Here is a 20,716-nt window from a genome sequence, read left to right as displayed (position 1 = left end):
CTTGGCACATATCTAAGCTGTGAGTGACATCCAAAAATTTACTATACTCAATATACGCTGCTCGCAAAATTTTCATTTCATCAGAACCCATGGCTACTTCTGAATGCCCGTCAATGCAGAACCAGTCTTTTTGGATCCAGATGGTTTACATACGTCAAGCAATGTGCACATGTTAAGGGCTAGGTTAAAACATCACATATGTAGGTCAAAATCCGTCCCAATTTTCCCGACACCTTTATGCCTGGCTGTGCTAAATCATCACGCATAATTTGCAAGGTGGGCAGAAGAAGCCATTGCCATAACACCCTATTCATCACAAGTATTATCTAAGACATGACCACAAGCCCCGGGCGCATCACATCTATCAATCAACACAACCTTGAGCCCTGGGATGAGGCCAATCAATTCCGCACACTGATCCAATCTAGCGAAGGCCCCCTAAACAGCGGGCTGGTAGTGAACTCGCCTGATTGCATTTCATATTCAACCCTCTCGGCCCACGTGCATTTTCCATCAGGTATTCCGAGCAGACATCTATATATTCCCTACCGTTGATGATTGCCAATATATATGTTCGGGCAAAACGAGGCCTTTGAACCAAGAGGCAATTTAGACCAAACCTACAAGCATGCAATCAGCCCTACTACCACGGTCAATACGAGTGTCCTCAATCACACCATCGGCCGCTTCAGTAAATTACACTGTCTTAAGCTGAGCTAATGTGAAATCGGATGTAATGGTTCCATGATAAATAATTCAACACGTTTTATTCCAGGTGGGCTGTTGGATGCACACAAATCACTCTTGATAAATCAGCCCGCACAAGCATGACAACACTACAAACATGGCTGTGATTGGCAGAGTCTTGCGGTGGGACTTTGCATGAGAATGTCAAATGTAAATTAATGTTTACATCATGAAGAATGCGTTGTTGCCGCAGCTCTCGCAGGAAAACAGATTAAAAACATGTCGCCTCTAAATTGCTTCAATGGTATTAACTGATTTCAATTATTTCCAGGAGTCCCAATGCATTGGAGACACTCACATTCACAGTACGTTTCGTTTCTTTATGATTTCTGGGGTGAATCAAAATATATATATATATATGAGAAATACTTGTGCGCTCTCAAGGGCAACACTATTTTGAATGATAATGCTTTTTCCTAGAACTGTGGGCACAGACAAACACAGATCAATGGCGATGAAGATTTCTCTCAATACTTACTGCAGAATGAAAATGGCTTCTGGAGTAAAACGCAGCACTTGGCGATCTCCTTTTCTAAAATCGATAGCAATATGAGAGTCTTTCTCACCTATCAGCAAACGTGCCATCAAAATAGAGTCCTCAGAAGCTTCACGGAATCACAGCTACACTACTGGTGATTTAATGTTGCTGACATCAACTAATAACCAACACATGGTTTTCAAGACCAACGACGAGACAGATCCATTATTTTTTTCTAGGACAGCGCAGCAGTCTGTACAGCATCTTCATAGGGGCCACACAAGGCAACCTGATAAGGTATCGCCTCAGTGGCGCTTGGTTGACAGCTGTCACCTCTGCGTTAATATGAAGAGATGTTATGTGAATTCATTTATGTCTAAATGCCCTTGATTGGAAGATTTATCGGTTCAAACATCTGAGAAGCAGTTTTAGAATGACGTGCAATTCACATCAATCTTCGAGACGCCTGGCCCTTGTGCGGCAATTTCAACTCATTTTCTCTGAGAGGATTCTTCTGCGCGTGACTGCAAAGTACCAAGAGGACTTGCCGGTGAAAGTCATTATTCCCTCTGAGTATTTCCACAGGGAGCTCTTTGCACTAAATGTCACATTCCCGCCATCATAATATGATCCCCAACATGACAAATAGCAAAAACTCTGCAAGTTGTCACTTTAATATGCAATTATGGCAGGTCTTTGTACTTTGGGCCCTCTGCTGCTCGGTCTGATAAAGTCACGGCATTCCTCATTTCTGCCTGGCAGTTTTATCCCGGGAACAATAAAGTACTTATTTACCATTGAGCCAAGCAAGGGCGGTAATCTGCAATGTACCATGGAAGAGCTAATACGCTGAGAGGGAAAACACAGGGAGGAATAAAAAGGAAGTGAGAAAATAGCCTCAATAGGTGTGACAGCATATATCATAGATCAGTATCGCTTTCTGGATCCGCAAAAATATTCAACAGTACAAAAAAAAACCTTTGCAAATACACTACCATTAAAAAAAATGTGGTTTTCAGTAGATTTCTTTTAAAGACATTAATACTTTTACTCAGCAAGGTCGCATAAAATGTATCAGAAGTGGCAGTACTGACGGTTATAATGTTACAAAATATTTATATTTCAAATAAATTATTCTATTCAAAAATTCAAATTCTATTCATCAAATAATCCTGGGGGAAATCGGTTTCCACAAAATAAATCAAGCAGCACAACTGGTTTCAACATTGATAATAATAAGAAATGTTTCTTGAGCAGCAAATCATCATATTAGAATGATTACTGAAGGATCATGTGACACTGAGGACTGGAGTAAAAATGCTGAAAATTCAGCTTTGCATCACATGAATAAATTATAATTAAACCATTTTTAATTGTAATAACATTTTACACTATTACGGTTTTTAATTTAATCATACCAACCTCAGAGTTTTAAATTGAGAAACTGAGGTCCTGTAGCGTGAATGTGAGGGGGGGGGATTGGAAAATGCATGCGAAAAGTCACATGATAGGACTACATTGGTTGATTACACTGTGAATGAGATAATTCCCACATATCATGTTCACAACTGATCCACAAATAACCCGAGAGGGAAATGGACAGACTAATTGCTAAGTAAACAATTCACCCACTCGGACATTGCATTTTGAGTCATATCCAAAATTAACCTGAAATGACTTATGAAACACACCATGAGTCAAGTTTGTAGTGACTTCTCAGCTTGGTTAATCTCAGCTGATGTAGTTTTGTGTGTAAACCTGAGAAAGGTCAGCTGACCGAAATGTGATGATGATGCAAGTTTTGTGCAGTATTGATACTTTTTTTCCCCAAATAAATAAATAGTGTAAAAACCAGATGCATCTGAACCTTTAATTTACATAAAGCTAAATAAAAACCCACACAGTTTGCCTTCTCATATCAGAGGTCTACTATACGGAGGAAATGGTAATGTGTCAGCTGCAAACATTTCATTTGGAGCAGCTGCGAGTGAGAGAAGATGCGTGCCTGATGCACTCCCCCCAATGACAGGCTGCAGATGGGCCGTCCCATTATAAACGCATACATACTTTTCATAGGGGTCCCAAGAGCACAGTGGATCTGTGCTGTGGTCCATTTGACACATTCAAGCACAGTAAATTCCCCAATTCCCTTCTCACCTCATCCAGGGTGTATATGTGAAAGTCAGTGTAAAAGGAATGGAATGGATGCTTTTATGGCAGAGAGGCAGGATGGGAGACAGTTGGGTACTTCCGTCAGGCCCCATATGTTTGCTGTCCTGGATGTGTAATGGACCTTCATGATGTGACACTATCCATGTCCTTTCCTCCTCTCCGAAGCCCTCATTATTACTTTTCACACATGCATGATCTCAACCAGAGCAGAAACAGCCTCGCCCTGCTTGTCGCGCCAAATGACACGTGATTGGCGTAGAGTCAACAAGACCCACCGGCTGTATGCCGCAATTCGCCATGGCCCTTTGAAATCGCGCCAGCTTTTACTTCCGATTCCCTCTTTCCATGAGCTCTCACAGCTATTTTCAAGCAGACAGTGGACAGTGTCGCAAACCCCAGAGACTGTGATAATCTGATAAGTGGAAAATCAATAATTGAAGTGTCATTATCAGAATGAAGACGCCACGGTTGGGCACCTTAATGCAAATCAGTGAATCGGCCAATGGCAAATCCAATAGATACAACTTCATCTGTGGTTAAGGATTGCAGCTCACACTTTCTGCTTCACTATATGTTTGCTGATTGGCTACAGAAGAACTGATTGTGACTATTTAAATCAAGGGTAAATCCATATGTAAATAGGGATCCCACCAATTGCTTTTTAAAAAACAGACATCTAATTAATATTCCAATAAGGATGTGTTTTGAAGAATTACAGTGAACCCAATAAGTATTTTGACTCTTAAAGGGATAGTTAAAAATCACTGCTCATCACCAGTTATTAAAGTTAAATGGCATTTAAAAAGTTCTCAGAAAATCATGCAGAATTAAATTTTTATAGAATCCACTTGGTTCTAATGCAATGACATAAATGTGGTTTAAATGGACAGTTCACACACAAAAGAAGATATTTTGAAAAATGTCCATACAATTAAAGTAAGTGGGGTCTAATGTTGTTTGGACACCAACATTATTCAAAATATATTTTGTGTTCTAAAAGAAAGATAGTCAAACAGGTTTGGAACAACATGAGGGTGAGTAAATGATGACAGAATTTTCATTTTGATGTGAATTGTCCATTTAAGCCACATTTATGTCATTGCATTAGAACCAAGTGGATTCTACAAAGAAAAAAAATTCTGCATGATTTTCTGAGAACTTTTTAAATGCCATTTAACTTTAATAACTGGTGATGAGCAGTGATTTTTAATAAATATATGAAATCACAAGTTCAGCACATAAACTAAACACATAAACACATACAAATTTTAACTTAATTTTAACATTTTGTAAATTTATTTTTAACTGCTTTAAATTAGGTATTTCTTTATTTAAAAAAATGTCACTTGCAATGATATTTGTACATGATTCATATTCATTTCCAGATAGTTTTGTGGCCGCTGTGCATGCAGATTTCAAGAATGCTGGTCCAATTTGTTATGTTTATTTTTGCATTTGGCATTTGAATGTTACTTTCTGAAACTGGGCATCTTGGCATTTGAATAACTATACGGTTATTTGAAATTCTGAAATCTGCATTTCAGAATGGATTTTAAAAGAAAAAGGATTCTTCTGCTTCTTATTCTACGTTTGTGTGTTCATTTTGCAACAAAGGATGGCCTTTTATCAGTTCCTAATAAAGTCTCCCTCAGTGGCCAAGTAGTTGAATTGTGGCTATTTATTATTAGCATCTAAAAGGAATGGACTGAAAAGATCCAAAGGTGGTCAAATTGCCTGGTGAGATCATAGCTAGACTAACAAGGGAGAGGAAGAAGAAAGAAGAGAAGGTAGAAAGATAAAGGGAGATGCAAAAATGTCCAATAATGTCTAAAAATACATTCTAAACAGATACACATCTCCATGTCTGAAAAAGTTTCATATTTGCTGCAAAATAGTCCGGAATAATGAATCTCAGTTGACAGACTGCAGATATGTGTATGAATGTGGAACCTTTTAAAACAAAAAAAGGAACTGTCTAAATTGGTGCATTTGTGTCAGTGTTTTCAGAAGCAGAGAAAGACTATTTCAACTCAAACTCCATTTATACTTAAATAACAAGTAAATGTAGCTCTAGGTCAAAATATTTGTGTCAAATTACGAGTTGTGTTGGGACAGAGGACCTGCTTGCTCCAAATTTACAGTAGCCCTGGCCCTCTTATTGCCGGCCCACGTCCAGATTTGTGACAGGAACAGGTGGCTGAGAAGAGGGGCACAATAGCGGCACCCTACTGGCAGCGTGCAACGAGGCAAACTTGATGCTTATTGCACCTTGTCACACTGCCATATATCCAGTATTGTTTCTATTTTTTGAGACTTTGGACTTTCCCATGCATAGACAAGGTGTCCTTGAGTTCCAGGTATGGTACAAAAGGAGAGCATAGCAAAGGCCCGCACAGAGCGGGGCGAGTAGAACCTGATGAGTTACATTGGTGCCGTGACCCGGATAAAAACACATACCTGGGACAAACACGACCAAAAGCTGGTTAGAGTACATTCATCGATGTTGCATGAGATGTCTTAAATGAAATAAACAGAGGTTCAGAGTTCACAAGCAGGATAACACACATACTCTCCATTTTATCATCACAAATATCATACATTGACACACTCGACTGACAGAAACGGAAAGCTGACAGACGTAAGGAATAATATTATTGTTTATATTTCTTCTCATCATGAAATTATATCTTTTGTACACACATATACATACAGTATATACATACATACATACATACATACAGTATATATAAATATATACACTAGATTTATATACACAAACACATGCAATACATATAAATTCTGGTTAATATGCAATAGAAAAAATATAATGAATTTATGGGGGAAAAAATGCTTTAGAATCGAAGGAAAGATTGAAACAATTTCTCCACTGCAATGTACACTGATTGTTCAAAAAAAGAAAATTAAGGAAAAAAAAGAAAACTTATTTTAATGTGTGTTAAGCCTGACAGTCTGAAAGTTAGTCAATCAGTCAGTCAGTCACGTGTGTTTAAAAAGCACATTTAAAAGCAAGTGAAAAAGAAGCGTATAGTGCAATATATATTGTCATCGGCCAAAATTGATTTGAGATATATTTGCTTATATCATCCACCACTTATCATTGCTCTAACCATCTTGACACCTACAGAGATTTGTCTTGCCAGTTTGGTAGAGATATCTTGGCTTCTGTTAACTGTTATGGTGGGCAGAAGTCCGTTGCTGCTTAAGTAGTCCCTGTTACTGCTCCCTTGAGAGCAATTGGACACTCTCGCCTATGCTACTGCTATAAAATGTTTCCAGCTGAACTCTTCAACCTCACAGAGGGAAGTGCAGTCCTGGGCCCTTGAGAGTGAGCCACGAGCGATTTTGTCAGCCGGTTATTGGAGGTTGTCCGTATGCTTTCACACAGGGACGGCCCCTGAAAGCCAAGTTGAGGCACTCAAATCCCAGCGACAGACAAAGCGTTTACGGATAACAATCAGGATGGATCCACCTTGGGTGAAAATGAAAACAGAAGCTGCACTCGTAAAGTTAAAAATTAGACGTGTCCGATGAAACTCCATAGGGTTTTCCTGGGGATCGTACTGAAGGGCGTCAGAGCAGCAGGAGGAAGATCAGAGAGCATGACAAAGAGTTACAAAGGAAATATTGAGAGAGAAAGAATAGAAGAAGTCCAAATGCACTGTCTGGATAAGGAAATGGTCATCTTCCTTCTACCTTTAATGCTGTCTATATGTAATAGTATTCTGTGGCCTTCTACGGATCGATCATTTTGACTTGTAACTCAGTTTGTAAGAGCAAATGGAAAAAGAGTTTACAGAAACATGAACAATGGTTGTCTTGTACTCTCAAAAAAAAAAGACTTGCGACTTGACTTGACAAATGAACAACTGACTCAAGACTTGACTTGGAATTGAAGATAGAGACTCGTGAAAAAAAAGTCATTTTGATTTGGTATTCCCGATTATGTTCTCTCTTTACTACCCCACATGACAGCATTAAACACCACATTTTACTATTCATTCCACATTCATTCACTCCCTATCAATATGAGCTGTAGCAGCAAATACCACAACAATTCATCTCTAAACCAAGCTACAGTAGCATTATACATGTGTGACGTATGTCACAAGTCACACATGTTCATCGCCCATTGGAAAAGTGTTATTTAAAGGAACAACAAACAATAACAATATAGCCAAGTCTTTAACTTGTCACAATCTTCATGTCGCTTAATTTGAAAAGCAATCAGTTAATCCAAAGGGGAGCTGCGGTGTTGCACAGCACAGCTGTCAGAGGCATGCTCGCTGTACATTTTCAAGAAGTGTTTTCAAGCCCTTTTCATGTATCGGTGCAAAGATAGTAGATCTGTTACAGACATAGACAAGCCAACAAAGCTAGTACTCATCTAGGGCATAACTAAATATAAATAAGACCCAAAAACAAAGGGTAAGAAAGATTCTCTCGACTAGATGGTGGCATCAAGATTACTTAGTAGAGTGTATTAGTCAGTGAAAGGGAAGTGCACTTGGCAGGAATCAGGGTGTATGGCGTAGGGGATAATGACCTACAACTGGAACATCGCCCTGTGCTCTGTTCTGCTTCAGTGGTGGCATGGAGAGCATCACGAGCCTGGGGTTTACAGCACTTTAGGACACACACACACACACACACACAGTCATGATACAATGGTTCAACTGGAACCTTACACTTCGTTGGACACGCTGCATCATGCAACTGACAAGGGCTAAAAACATAGTGTGTAGTGATATCGATCCAGACATGCCCCCACACACAAATTTTTTTAGTAGCCTCTCTGCTCTCTCTCACTCACTCACACACACGTCTTTTATTAGTGTCAACAGATACACTCGGTGGTGCAAACACCAACACAGCGCTAACCTTTGGCTGGTTGCTGTGTTGGATGTGCCTGAGATCATCTACTAATGATGAGGTCACAGACACCAACACAATAAAAACTTCAGCTGAGAAACTTTGGTACGGACAACTAATCAAAAAACAACATTCTATTGCTCAGAGATTGCTCTTGGACATTTCAGGATACGTTTCAACATGTTCTCAGATGTTTATTTTAATATAACAAGAATTCGATTAGAAATGTTTGAGTTTATATTGAGATGTCTGACCTTGTTATTGCAGAATTTATTTTTGAGAAACATAAAACCTCTGAGAAGCATCCTTCCATTGAACAGCACTAAGCAATCTAAGCTGATATAACTGATATAGTAAAGAGATCTCATTTGAGAAAAGAAAAAAAAAAGCATCTCTTTTGCTTTTCACTAAATTTAGACATCAAAAAATGTATGTTTTTGAAAGAGATTGAGGTAGAAGCAAAGTGTTGGTTATCTGCCATCACATTAGCTAATTTTAGATTGTGACAGAACAAATAGGACAAAAGGAAAAAAGGAGGCAGGCCTTTCATACCAGAGGCTATCTATCATTAAAAACCCTACTGGGTATAAAAATATCCCTGAGCAACAAAACTGTCATTGGTCCTGTAGGCTTGTCATTTATCAAACTCTGGCCAATTGTTGTGAGGCCAGGAGGGAAAATGGGAATTCTGGGAGACATTTATCCTGTTTTGGAGCAGGATGCTGTTTTTGTCTCTCTCTTTCTTCTTCCTCTGGTTTGATGTTAGTGATTTCTCTTCACATGTATCTAGAGTGAGAAGCGTAAACCCAAGGGAAAAGATGACACCAGCAGAAAGTACGTTATCCTATCTTTCAACGGCAACGCATTTTCTAGCGTGTGAAAAGAACAATAGTAGAGGTCGAAGGCAATGACAGGAGTGTTACATTTTAAAGTTTAACATGTTACATTATTACTCATGTTACTCCTAAAAAAGGTACTGTAAGTGCCACTTGCTATGTAGATCGCTTTTGTAATGAGAGCGACATGTGTCACACTGTCGTAACTTACAGGGCTGATATGGTGTTGGATGCACTGGGTAGTTCGACATGAATACTTAAAAAAAAAAAAGAGAGACTGCATTTATCAGTAAGTTCATTTACAATTATTCACTTAGTAGACCCGTTTATCCAAAAAATACTTTCAAATTAAGAGCATCACAAGTCATTTGTCATAAAAAAAAAACAATATTTATGGTAAGGTAAGTTGAATGAATATAAAAGTAACAAACATTTAAAATTCACTTGTTCACATTCACTTGTTTAAACGAATTGCAAAATAATACATGCTTTATGTATTGTTTGCTACAAAATATAAAAGAAAAGCTACATTTCATTTTCACCACTCACCACTTTTTTATTTTTATTTTTTACAAGGATGCATTAAATTGGGGGGGGGGGGGGGGGGGGTAACAAGATTTCTATTTTAAATAAATGCTGTTCTTTTGAACTGATAAAAGAACTTAATAAAATAATCCGGAAAAAAGTTAATAATGTATCATGGTTTCTACAAAAATATTTGTATATCAATATAACATTGATAATAATACGAAATGTTTCTTGAGCAGCACATCGCCAGATTAGAATGATTTCTGAAGGATCATGTGACACTGAAGACTGGAGTAATTCAGCTTTGCCATCACATGAATACATTTTTAAATATATTCAAATAGAAAACAAGTTATTTTTAATTATATTAATGTTTCACAATGTGGCTCTTGACTCTAATGATAAATTGCTTCTGATGTTCCTCTTTTGTAAGTCACTTTGATAAGAGTGTCTGGCAAATGACAAAATGTAAATGTTTTATGTGCGTACAGTGGATTCCTAAAGCTTGCTCTTAAGATACATTTCCTCAAAACATCCATCCTGCTTCTGCCATTTTCATTCACATCTCATATCTCAAGGCTTGATGCTAAATTTCCACCAGCATATAATTAAAAGAGCTCTCAGGGGTCAATCCCGGTGTCTACAGAGCAAAAGGACAAACAGTGGGCACCTGTCCAAAGATAAGATTTAGTGTGCATTAGCCTGTCCAGATGATTTCCACATCAACATGTGCAAGACGGCACACAGATTCAATGTTATTTATATATAAAACAACAAATATCAGAAATTGAAGTCTATAACGCATGCAGGCAAGACAGCATGCAATGTATAGTTAACACTGCCTTGTGCACTAATCCATAAATGATCAAATCATGACCATAATTAGCTAATGGCTCCAGCAGGCATCTCTCATGAAGAATGCATGTAACCACAACTCTAATGACATTCTGTCAGGGAGTTTAGAGGAACGGAGAGCGAGAGAAGGTGCAAGGTACACACACACACACATTGAGATAAATCACCTGTCTGCCTTCAACAAATGCACAAGCGTAATAAATATCAATATTGCAGATTTATGTTCTTCAGACATAATTAGATCTTGAACAGTGATGTAATTCTCAGCAAACACACATTATTTTGTTCTTTACTGACTCTTGAGGATGAGAACACTTTCATTTTACATATATTTCAATACACATAATCGGTGATTCAATTTAGGAAGAAAGTGTTCTGAACACAATTGTAATCTCAACAACATCTTGATGTGTTCAGTGGTACGTGACAGCTTGTTATAAATCAAACAAATAAAAGAGACCGTGTTGTTATTCTCCTTTTCATTCATTTAAATGAATCTGGAAAATAAAATATAAGTATTAGATGAAACGTAAAATTCAAACTAAGAAATGTTTCCTTGGCAACTAACTGAAATACAATAAGTTGAAGTAAAAAACAAAATATCTAAAACTAAAATGAAAACTGAAAATACAGAAAATAATACTGTTGGGATATTAAATCAGGTTTAATCAGGCTAAATCATCATACAATGTCATTCACAAACTATTTTCCTTCTATAATGCATTTAAAAGTATTCAACAAGAAAAAGTGTCACCGTTTCATATGTGATGCATTGAGACGTTCTGAAGGGTGAACTTTTGATTTCCCCCGTTCAAAATCTCACAGTGGAGCTTTAAGTCCTTTGTTTCTACTTGAACAACAGTTTACTGACCTTTCACTACGTCAAATGACGGAAGTAAAATGGATTGCGAATGCAGTTTCAAGTTGACACGATTTCCAGAGTACTGCATCTTAAACTCATAAAGGCCATAAAGACCACGGGCACATATACACACAAAAAGTTCTTTCTTGCTTTTATCAAACATTTTTGTCATTCAGTTTATCCAGACAAAATTTCAACACTGAGAAGATGTGAGGATTGGGTTGAGAAGGGAAGATGAAAAAAGCCAGTCTTAAGCAAAAAGGTGTGGTGGTACTACAAAAAAAAAAAAAATTGACATGGTGGAGATAGAAGTAATTCTCACTCTCTCTCTCTCTCTCGATCACTATAACTGTCGGAGCAGCAATGAGAGAGAGAAAAGAGAGGAATTCGGTTTATTTGTAAAAAAAAAAAAAGTAGGTCAAATGACACTTTGGGCCCTATTTTAACGATCTGAAACGCAAGTGTCAAAGCGCAAAGCGCAAGTAACTTTGTGGGCGGATCCCGGCGCTGTTGCTATTTTCCCGGCGGATAAATGACTCTTGCGCCCAGCGCAAATCTAAAAGGGGTTGGTCTGAAGTAGCTTCATTATTCATAGGTGTGGTTTGGGCGTAACGTGACATAAACCAATCAGAGCGTCCTCTCACATTCCCTTTAAGAGCAGACGCGCTTGTTCCACGGCGGATTGCTATTATAACGGCGGATTTGCCAGCGCACGCCAGGAGCAGTTCACAGCCAAAGAGACCGACGTTCTCGTCAGGGCCGTAAAACACAGAGAGAAGTGACAATGGGGATGATGGGAGAAACCCACCCAAATTAGCTTCGGTTAAACAGGCGTATCTTTTTCACATCTTCACGGACACAACCTCCCTCGTGTGTTAATATTTTTCCTTGTAATAATGTATGATTTGCAAAAATGAAAACTGCTGCGTCTGTTTATAATTATTAGAGAATCAAAGTGTATGCGCGTTAACACACTGCATTATGGCCAAGCACGCGCCCTTAAAATACCACATCACTAACGCGCAACACGCCACTGTCTTTAGACTGTTTTTTTCCTGGTCTGTGGCGCTATTGCTTTCTAAAACTGGAAAATAGCACCAGGGCAGTTTTGCGCCGGAACACGCCTCCTCTTTGCGCTGAACCGCCCCCGCGAGCGCAAGTTCATTCCCTAATTTACCGACGTGCGTCTGTGGAGGGAAAAGTCCGCTGTGCGCGGGTGCAAAATAGGAATGATACATGCGTCGGTGTTCAAAGTCAATTGCGCTGGGTGCAAGATAGGGCCCTTTATCTGTGATAGGAAGAAAAGGAGAATGGAAGTGATACAGAAATACTGGCAGACCACGTGCAGCTGTGTAGTAAGTCTTGAGGACCAATGAAAAGGCTTCTTGTCGTAGATGCACTGCACTCATTACCTTTAAATATCCCGGTGAGGGCCTCCATTTGATCAAATAAAAGGAAATAAAAAAATAACAGCTGTACCTAGCCCAGCTTTTCTTATGGACTACCAAAGCCCTGTTAAAGAGGATTTAATAAAGCCTTGGTTATCATCAGATGTTATTACGTTTTTGAAGGATGCACAATTCAAACAACAAAACGGTCTGATATTTGTTAATGACAGCACCATATGAACAACATTAGTTTGTGTAAATGCCGTTTACTCGGCACACTATAAGCACATCAACATGTGTAATGAAACATGCGTGTTAGCAGTAACAAGTCTAAGATATGGTTAGAATATGACAGACTCAGAGAGAGAGGTGGAAAGTAACAGCGCTTTTTTTGCAGGACAATGTCAAACAGGTAAGTGATGATAATGGTTGAGGTGAACACTTTAAGTAGAAGGTAGTCAACGGAACAACAGGAGACAGACGAGCTGGAGACTTCAACTGGTGAGTACAACCACACACCTTTTTGTGGCCAATGAAGTTGAGGAATTAACTGAAATGTCTTACAGGGAATGGAGAAAACGCAGAAGAGACGCTGGAGTTAGATCACAAGGGCAGCTAATGCAGGAACAAGGTAAGAAGGTAATCACAGGAGGCGCATATACAGTCCAAGAGCATGAAAAGATATCTGAGGTCCAAGTCGAGACTAGACAGTAAGTGCAATTGAAGTGTGTGCTTTTATATGAGGGTGATAGATGCTGCAGGTGCGGATCATTTAACAGGCAGATTAATAAACAATAACGCTAATATAATATATATATTTACATTAAAAGCTGAAGTTTTTAATACAACCAAATCATAAGAAACGCAACATGTACAATACTTCAAGTGAAGTTGAACCTCCAAATTTAAAGACTTTACAAATTCTCCAAAACAAAAATAAATGTTTTTGCCCTTCAAAAAAAAAAAAAGTAGGTTTACAACTGTGTTTCAAGGTCAACATCAAACAATGTTTGCATTTTACTTCCATAACGAGATTATTTCCAAATACAATAGAATATAAAAAAAAAAGGAAATTAATTAGGAAATGATTGAATCGGGGAAAGAGGGGAGGGGGTGTAAAAAGTAAGAGGTCTTGGTGACGTTAGTAAAAAAGGAAAGTGGAACAAGTTATTATATTTTAAATAGTGTACAAATGAACCAAGTACACCAAGAGAGGCTAAAACTGCAATGGGGCAAATATATGAGAATTGGATGGTGAAAAGTTTGCTAAACCTGCAATACAAAGGAGAAGTGCTCATTTAAGATTGGAGGAAGCTTTAACTGAGACATAAGGAACGAGTCATTTTCTGCAAAATATCAAAGATGACATCTCAGTCTTTTCCCAAAGGCTGCAAGCCTCCTAAACTCAGGCTTTCTCTTTGAAACGAGAATGATTCAAAGCACACTGAGGCAGTTGACCTTCCGCTAACACAATGCAACAAATGTGGGAAAGAGAGAGAGATAGAGAGATAGAGAGAGGTATGAAATAAGTGGGGGAGGAAAGCAGATGCATAATTGTCCCCAAGGTAGCAGCAAAAGTGAAATCTGTTGTTGGTTTGGCAAAAGAAAAGGTCAGTGCTTTCAGAGGGCCTATTCAATATCGCACATACGCCCAGCCTGGTGGTTTTGGACGGCCACTCTTGAATCAAGCTTTTAGATGAGGTCCCCGAGGGTTGGGGAGAAATGCTCCGTCAACAAAGGCCACGTCGGGGTCTGATTGCAAGGAGGACAAAGAGAGCATTCAGCTGGAACCACCATATTATATCTGCTGATAAGCAATGGTTACAGTCTAAACACACACATGTGCATGAACACACACAGAAGAAGATAACCAGGCTAACAAAACAGTAAAGAAGGACAAAGACTTACGATAAATGACTTGTAGCAACTAAGAAAGCCGTATAGAATGAGGTTTGTGTTGTGTGTTGAGATATAGGATGCTACTTTTGGGCTTGAACAGAGAACAGAGAATGCTCCTTTTCGCTGGAAACACAATTTCTGTGCTTTGAACTCCTATAATGAAGTTGTAATACTATTGGCAAGTCTTTCTAAAAGGAGTTGGGAGAAAAATGAGACCAGAGGGTGTCCCTTTTTCTTGCAAAGCATCTTCCGTGTTTGACTGTTTAGTTTGGCCCTCCCAGCTTTCTGTACTACAAGCTACACTCACACACGCAATATACACATAATAGGTACTTAAAAGCCTAGTGGTCATTCTATAATGAATAGTCATTATGTTACACGAGGCAGTTAGCAAGACAACAACAGGTGCAAAACAGGAGCAGCCTAATACGCCTAGCAAACATGAAGTATGTCTGATGAGAGGAGGTTGCTCTGAATCCCTGAATAGATGACCGCAGATAAATTCCATTTTAAATCACCAATTTAGCTAATGTAAACAGCCTACTTTCATGCTGATGAATGATGTATTATATTACTTAGAATGGAGAACTGATACATTTTTAGATGTCGGTACTCAAAATATGATTAGCAGATGATGCCTTCTTTACAGATGTACTGATGATGTATATAGCTGAATCTCACAAAAACTGTCATCACATTTAAACACAAAATCAAAAGAAATTGAAAGAATATACAATATATATTTGGTTTACTTTGTATGAAATGATTACAAAATTGTACATTTAAAAAAAAAAATCAGTTCTAGGTGCGCTACATTTTTTTTTTTTTTTGCATTGTGGCATTTCTGCACATTTGCCTCCAAATGTCACATTGCTGTAATGGCGTTTACTTGAGGGATTTTTTAGTCTAATACAATTATATTTGTACTGTATTACAGTAAATAACTATTTTAAAATCAACATAAAGGAACTACAAAAAAAATACCAGTTGAATTACTTTAAAGTGCCCCTATTATGCTATTTTAAAAGTTTTGTTTTGTTTTTTTAAAGGTCAAAAAACACTTTCATTTTTTGCATAACATACATTGCACATCACCTCATATCTCAAAGTGTCTGAAAATGGTTCTTTCAAAGATTCAGTCTCTCCCTCCTCTCCAAGAGCCTTCTCTGCTCTGATTGGTCAGATGGCTCAGTCTGTTGTGATTGTTCTACCGCTTACAGTGCGTGTTGAAAACTAAACGTCCATTACCATATCTGAATTTCAGTTCCAGGGGCTTCCTCAGCACTCAATACACAGTGGTACGAACAGTAGCAATGGTGTTGGGATTTTTCCGTATCAATTCCAGTACAAGTCCTCAAGAGGAGGCAACATGGATTCACAACGCTGAAAACATCGTCTTCTCGACGTGTCGACAACATGAACCAAACTCTTCCAGTCTCAGCTACAACTACAGTGTTTGAGGGCGGGGCAAAGTAGATGTCATTCGTGGGCAGCCAATGAAGACCATAGGCTAGCATTATGCAAATTTCTTACGAGAAGTGAGACTTAAATTGCTGACGACTCTGACAGCAATTCAGAATCTATTAATTATTTTAGTCAATAACTTTATTTGTCGTACACTTTGATCATTAAAACTTTGCAGACCTTTTACTTTCACAAACAGCTATTATTAAACACTGCATGGAAGGTAATATTCGAAAAAGCAGAATAGTGGCACTTTAAGAAAAAATTGTTGCATTTCAGTAATGAGAACTTGGGTGGGAAATATGCTTAATATTGCCATGCAAATAATATTGCAAAGCAAAATCTTATTTCTTTCTTTTGATTAATGAGGTGAGATACATATGACCCAGACATGTTCTTTAGATTCATTTCAACAGGTACACGTGAATCATGATATCAAGAATGCAAATCTACTTTTTGTGGCCTAAATCTCGGTCTGAGCAAGGTACAAGGTAAGAAATAAGATTAATAATGCCATACCAATAACGTCAATGTAATTTAAATGATTCTAAACATTTATTTTCTAATTTCTTTCTTTTGATTTTTGGGGTAATATATGTGACCCTGGATCATAAAAAACAGTCATAAGTCGCACGGGTATATTTGTGGCAATAGCCAACAATACATTGTATGGGTCAAAATTATAGATTTTTCTTTTATGCCAAAAATCATTAGGATAATAAGTAAGGATCATGTTCCATGAAGATGTTAAGTAAATTTCCTACCGTAAATATATAAAACATTTATTTTTGTGAGTGAATACAGCACGATTGCGAACATAAATGCACAACTTTAAAGGAGATTTTCTCAATGTTTTGATTTTTTTGCACCCTCAGATTCCAGATTTTAGAAATAGTTGTATCTCGGCCAAATATTGTCCTATATCCTAACAAACCATACACCAATGGAAAGCTTATTTATTCAGCTTTCATTTTGAAAATTTAACCATGTGACTGGTTTTGTGGTCTAGGGTCACATATGACCCAGACATGATCTTGAGAAATTTTGTGAGTTTCACTAGTACACATGATATCTGAACAGCAAGATCAAATTGGTGATCTACAATCTGAGCAAGGTACACACACCTGCAGTTAGTGTCCTGTTGGGTATGAAAACCACCAGATAAATAAAAGTCACTAACTAACACTTCCTGAATTTAGCCTTTGTCACAAACTGGACCCAAACTTTCTTGGCGCGAGACTGAGGTTACATCACTTTAAATCCAGGATCAGTATAGATCTACTGGGTTCAACTGTTCCGAGTCGAAGCTCTCTTGCGGTATTTAATTTCAGCTGTAAAGTGGCCCTCTCATCGCCCAGAGCTCTGCTGTCTGCTTCACAATCTGTGGAAAGAGACAGTAGAACATTTCTGCTCTCTCTCATTTTTATTCCCGCTCTCATTAGGCATGCCTTGCAGTGCCTCATATGTCACCCTGGATTTATTAAGTCACCATCAAATTAATTATGCCCTTCTCTCTGCCAGCCCAATGTAATCTTTCTGGTCACATTATTTCAGATTAAACTATTCCAGTGAAGAAATGGCTCCCATGAATGAAATTTGGTGGAACATAAGGTGCATTGTCTCATAAAATCATTTCAAACAGATGTAATGTGAAGAGAGTTAACTGATTTGTTGAGGACAATTTGCTGAATTGTAATAGCATGCTTACGAACAAGAGGCGAAAAATCCAAACAGATGTTCAAACGAGAGATTTTAAAGGGACAGGAGTCAACCCAAAGGAACCGAAAGCGCTTTCATCTTTTACTCACCCTGATGTCTATTCAAACATATCCATATCTATTAGATCTGAGGTCATTTATATGCAGCGCACTCCTAAAAACATGCTACTTTTCTATTTGTCAAATGTATCTACTGGAAAAAAAACATTTCAAAATAAAAAATAAAAACACCTGGAAGCCAATCTATATTTCTGAAAGCAAGAGAGAGAATTTTGGCAAAAGTAACACAAAAAGAATTATTAGAATAGAAGTCAATAAAATGAATAGATCAACAATTAGTTACTTTTATAGTAACTATTTATTAATAAATGAATTATTAATTAATTCAGTAGCGTAGTGTGTTACTTAAAGTATTACACAGTATTTTGCACAGAAAAAAATTAAACTGTCAACAGCCGTTGTGTGATTCATCACCCATATGTGCAATACTCGAAATGAACTGTATTTGCTTATTACAATGGAGAATATTTTCCTTTGTTTATTTAAAAAAAAACTCATCACTAATACAACATATAATGAGCAACAATTCCCCGTCTCTGTGACTTAATCTAGTTTGCATCGTCTTGATAAACATTAATGATGTGTATTGCAGTTTTATTATCTTGGTTAACAAATGCACATGCAAACCATTTAAAACTGTAAGACTCAACAGATTTAAAGGTCTGTCTGCTCTTTTAAATGAATGCTCACTTAAATAGGTGAGCATTACTAGAAAAGTAAAAATATATAATTTGCTTTTATATATATTCTTTTGGTGGCTTTTCCTGGTCTGGAAAACTTTAATTACCGATACTTTTCTATTATGCATAATGTTTACACCTCTGAAATAAACTTCCAGGTTGCTACATCTTTTGATCAATGAATTGACCATGAATTTTCCAGTCATTTATGAGCACTGGATATGGATTAACAGCTATTTTCCATTTAACAAAAATGGAAAATTCTATAGTGAAAAAATACATGTTCTATATTTTAGGACATTAATATATTAAATATGATATAAAATGTATTAGATATGATATTTAATTATTATAAAACCCACTAATTTAATTTCATGTTTACTGTGTGAGAAAGCTGGAACATCCGTCTTTAAATATACAGCTCTGTGTAGACACAGACATTACATGTCTTCAGAACTCCCATACAGCATCAACCTTAAGAACTGAATGACCTATGTAATGCATTACAGTATGATTATTGCAGCGCATGCTATTCTTAAAGCACGATCACTGATTTGTTCTTACTGAGGTAGTGCTGCATAAAGCTTACTATATATACTCAGCATGAAAAGAAGTACCAACTCTCTGCATTTCTCTCTGGGGCCACATTGCTCCTGACAGCAATGGCTTTTAAATGCTCTGCTGGTCAAACAATGGCATTGACTTATGGTTACCCATCCCTGTTTTCTCTATGCGTACAAAGGAAAAGGTGACCACACAACCACGCAGCGCTCAAGGTCGTCACCAGACAACATATTTCTGGCCTTCGTTACGAGTGATGGATAACAGAAACTCCTTCATCCCGACAAATGATCAGAAAATTGTATTATCCAAGTACAGAGATAAAAGGATTACTACACAGAGGAGATGAGAATGTGAGCGATATGGGTACAATGAAAAATGGGGGATATATTGAAAAAATATTGAGGGATAAAGGGAGGATGGAAAGATGAAGCATTTCACTTTAAAAGGTGCTGTACGAGCGGAGAGACACTGTGTTTCTGGCAGGCGATCACAGGGCCTTCAAGCATGCATGTCTGTCAAATTCAACAGCGCGCACACACACACACACACACACACACACACACACACACACACACACACACACACACACACAGACGGCAATGGTCTTTCAGTCACAGAGAAACTAATGCAAAGTGAATTTAGGCTCCCAAGCTTAAAAAAACTGAAGGGAGAACAGGTAAATTTGTGAAATCAAAATATCCAAATTTTAGATCATTAATGCAAAAAATAACGCAAAAACATCATGAGGAATCAAGTTTGCCGTACTCTTTTGAGATAAGAGTTCATTTAAACAAAATGCTTAAACTAAACAGCAAAAACTCATTAGAATGGACATCAGAAACCCAAAAAATGACCATATGCACACCCACATTTACGTGCCAACAGTAATCATAATCTTGGCCCACCCAATCGTGAGGATGTAAACATTAAAAAAAAACTCATGGTGTTGTTTTTTTGCAAAAGAACTATACTAACATTATAAGTACACTTCAGGGAGGCAAATTAAATAATTAAATTGCATAATTAAACCTCTTTAAATCCTAATTCGCTCTTCGATGAGAAGGGAGGCATGAACAGGCAACGAAACAAAGCAGACATGGACAAAAAACATTCTGTTTTCCTGGCGAGAACAGATGCATGTTTTTGTCCTGTTAATCACAAGCTCTGATTCCTGACCCAAGCCACCAAGTGAGTGAGAGTGTGTGTGAGTCTGAAAGTGTGAATGCATCACTGGGAGTATGTTCACCGAGGCATGTAAACCAGAGCAGAGACATGTAAGTCGGCAGAGGGCCCGAGCGGGGCTTTAATGAAAGCAGCGTGTCAGCGGAAGGTGTGATGAATTTGGGAGACATGGGAGGGGGAGAGCGAGAAAGCATAGGGAAGAAAAAGCAAACGGGAAGATCGAGACAGTGAGAGAAGGGAGGAGCGGAGGGCTCTTAGCAGTCGGGTCCCCAGTGTGAGAGCGTGATCCCGGCAGCTCGCAACAGGAGACACAGAGAGGCAATAGCTTTGCTTTATTGGAGCTTAAAAATCAGTAAACAAGACTGATGTGTGTTGGGATACGCTGCTAAATCC

General features: G+C 38.0%; 1 protein-coding gene across 13 annotated transcripts in view; it reads right to left on the bottom strand.

Moving 5' to 3' along the window:
• The window catches only part of ptprt (protein tyrosine phosphatase receptor type T), a 228,363-nt gene that overhangs the window by 159,872 nt on the left and 47,775 nt on the right, over positions 1-20,716 (bottom strand). The gene's annotated exons all lie outside the window — the stretch shown is intronic.

Source organism: Phoxinus phoxinus (assembly GCF_949152265.1).
Source record: "Phoxinus phoxinus genome assembly, chromosome: 11".
Taxonomy (NCBI): Eukaryota; Metazoa; Chordata; class Actinopteri; order Cypriniformes; family Leuciscidae; genus Phoxinus; species Phoxinus phoxinus.
The sequence above is the reverse complement of the archived record's forward strand: the minus strand, read 5'-3'. Positions and strand labels throughout refer to the sequence as shown.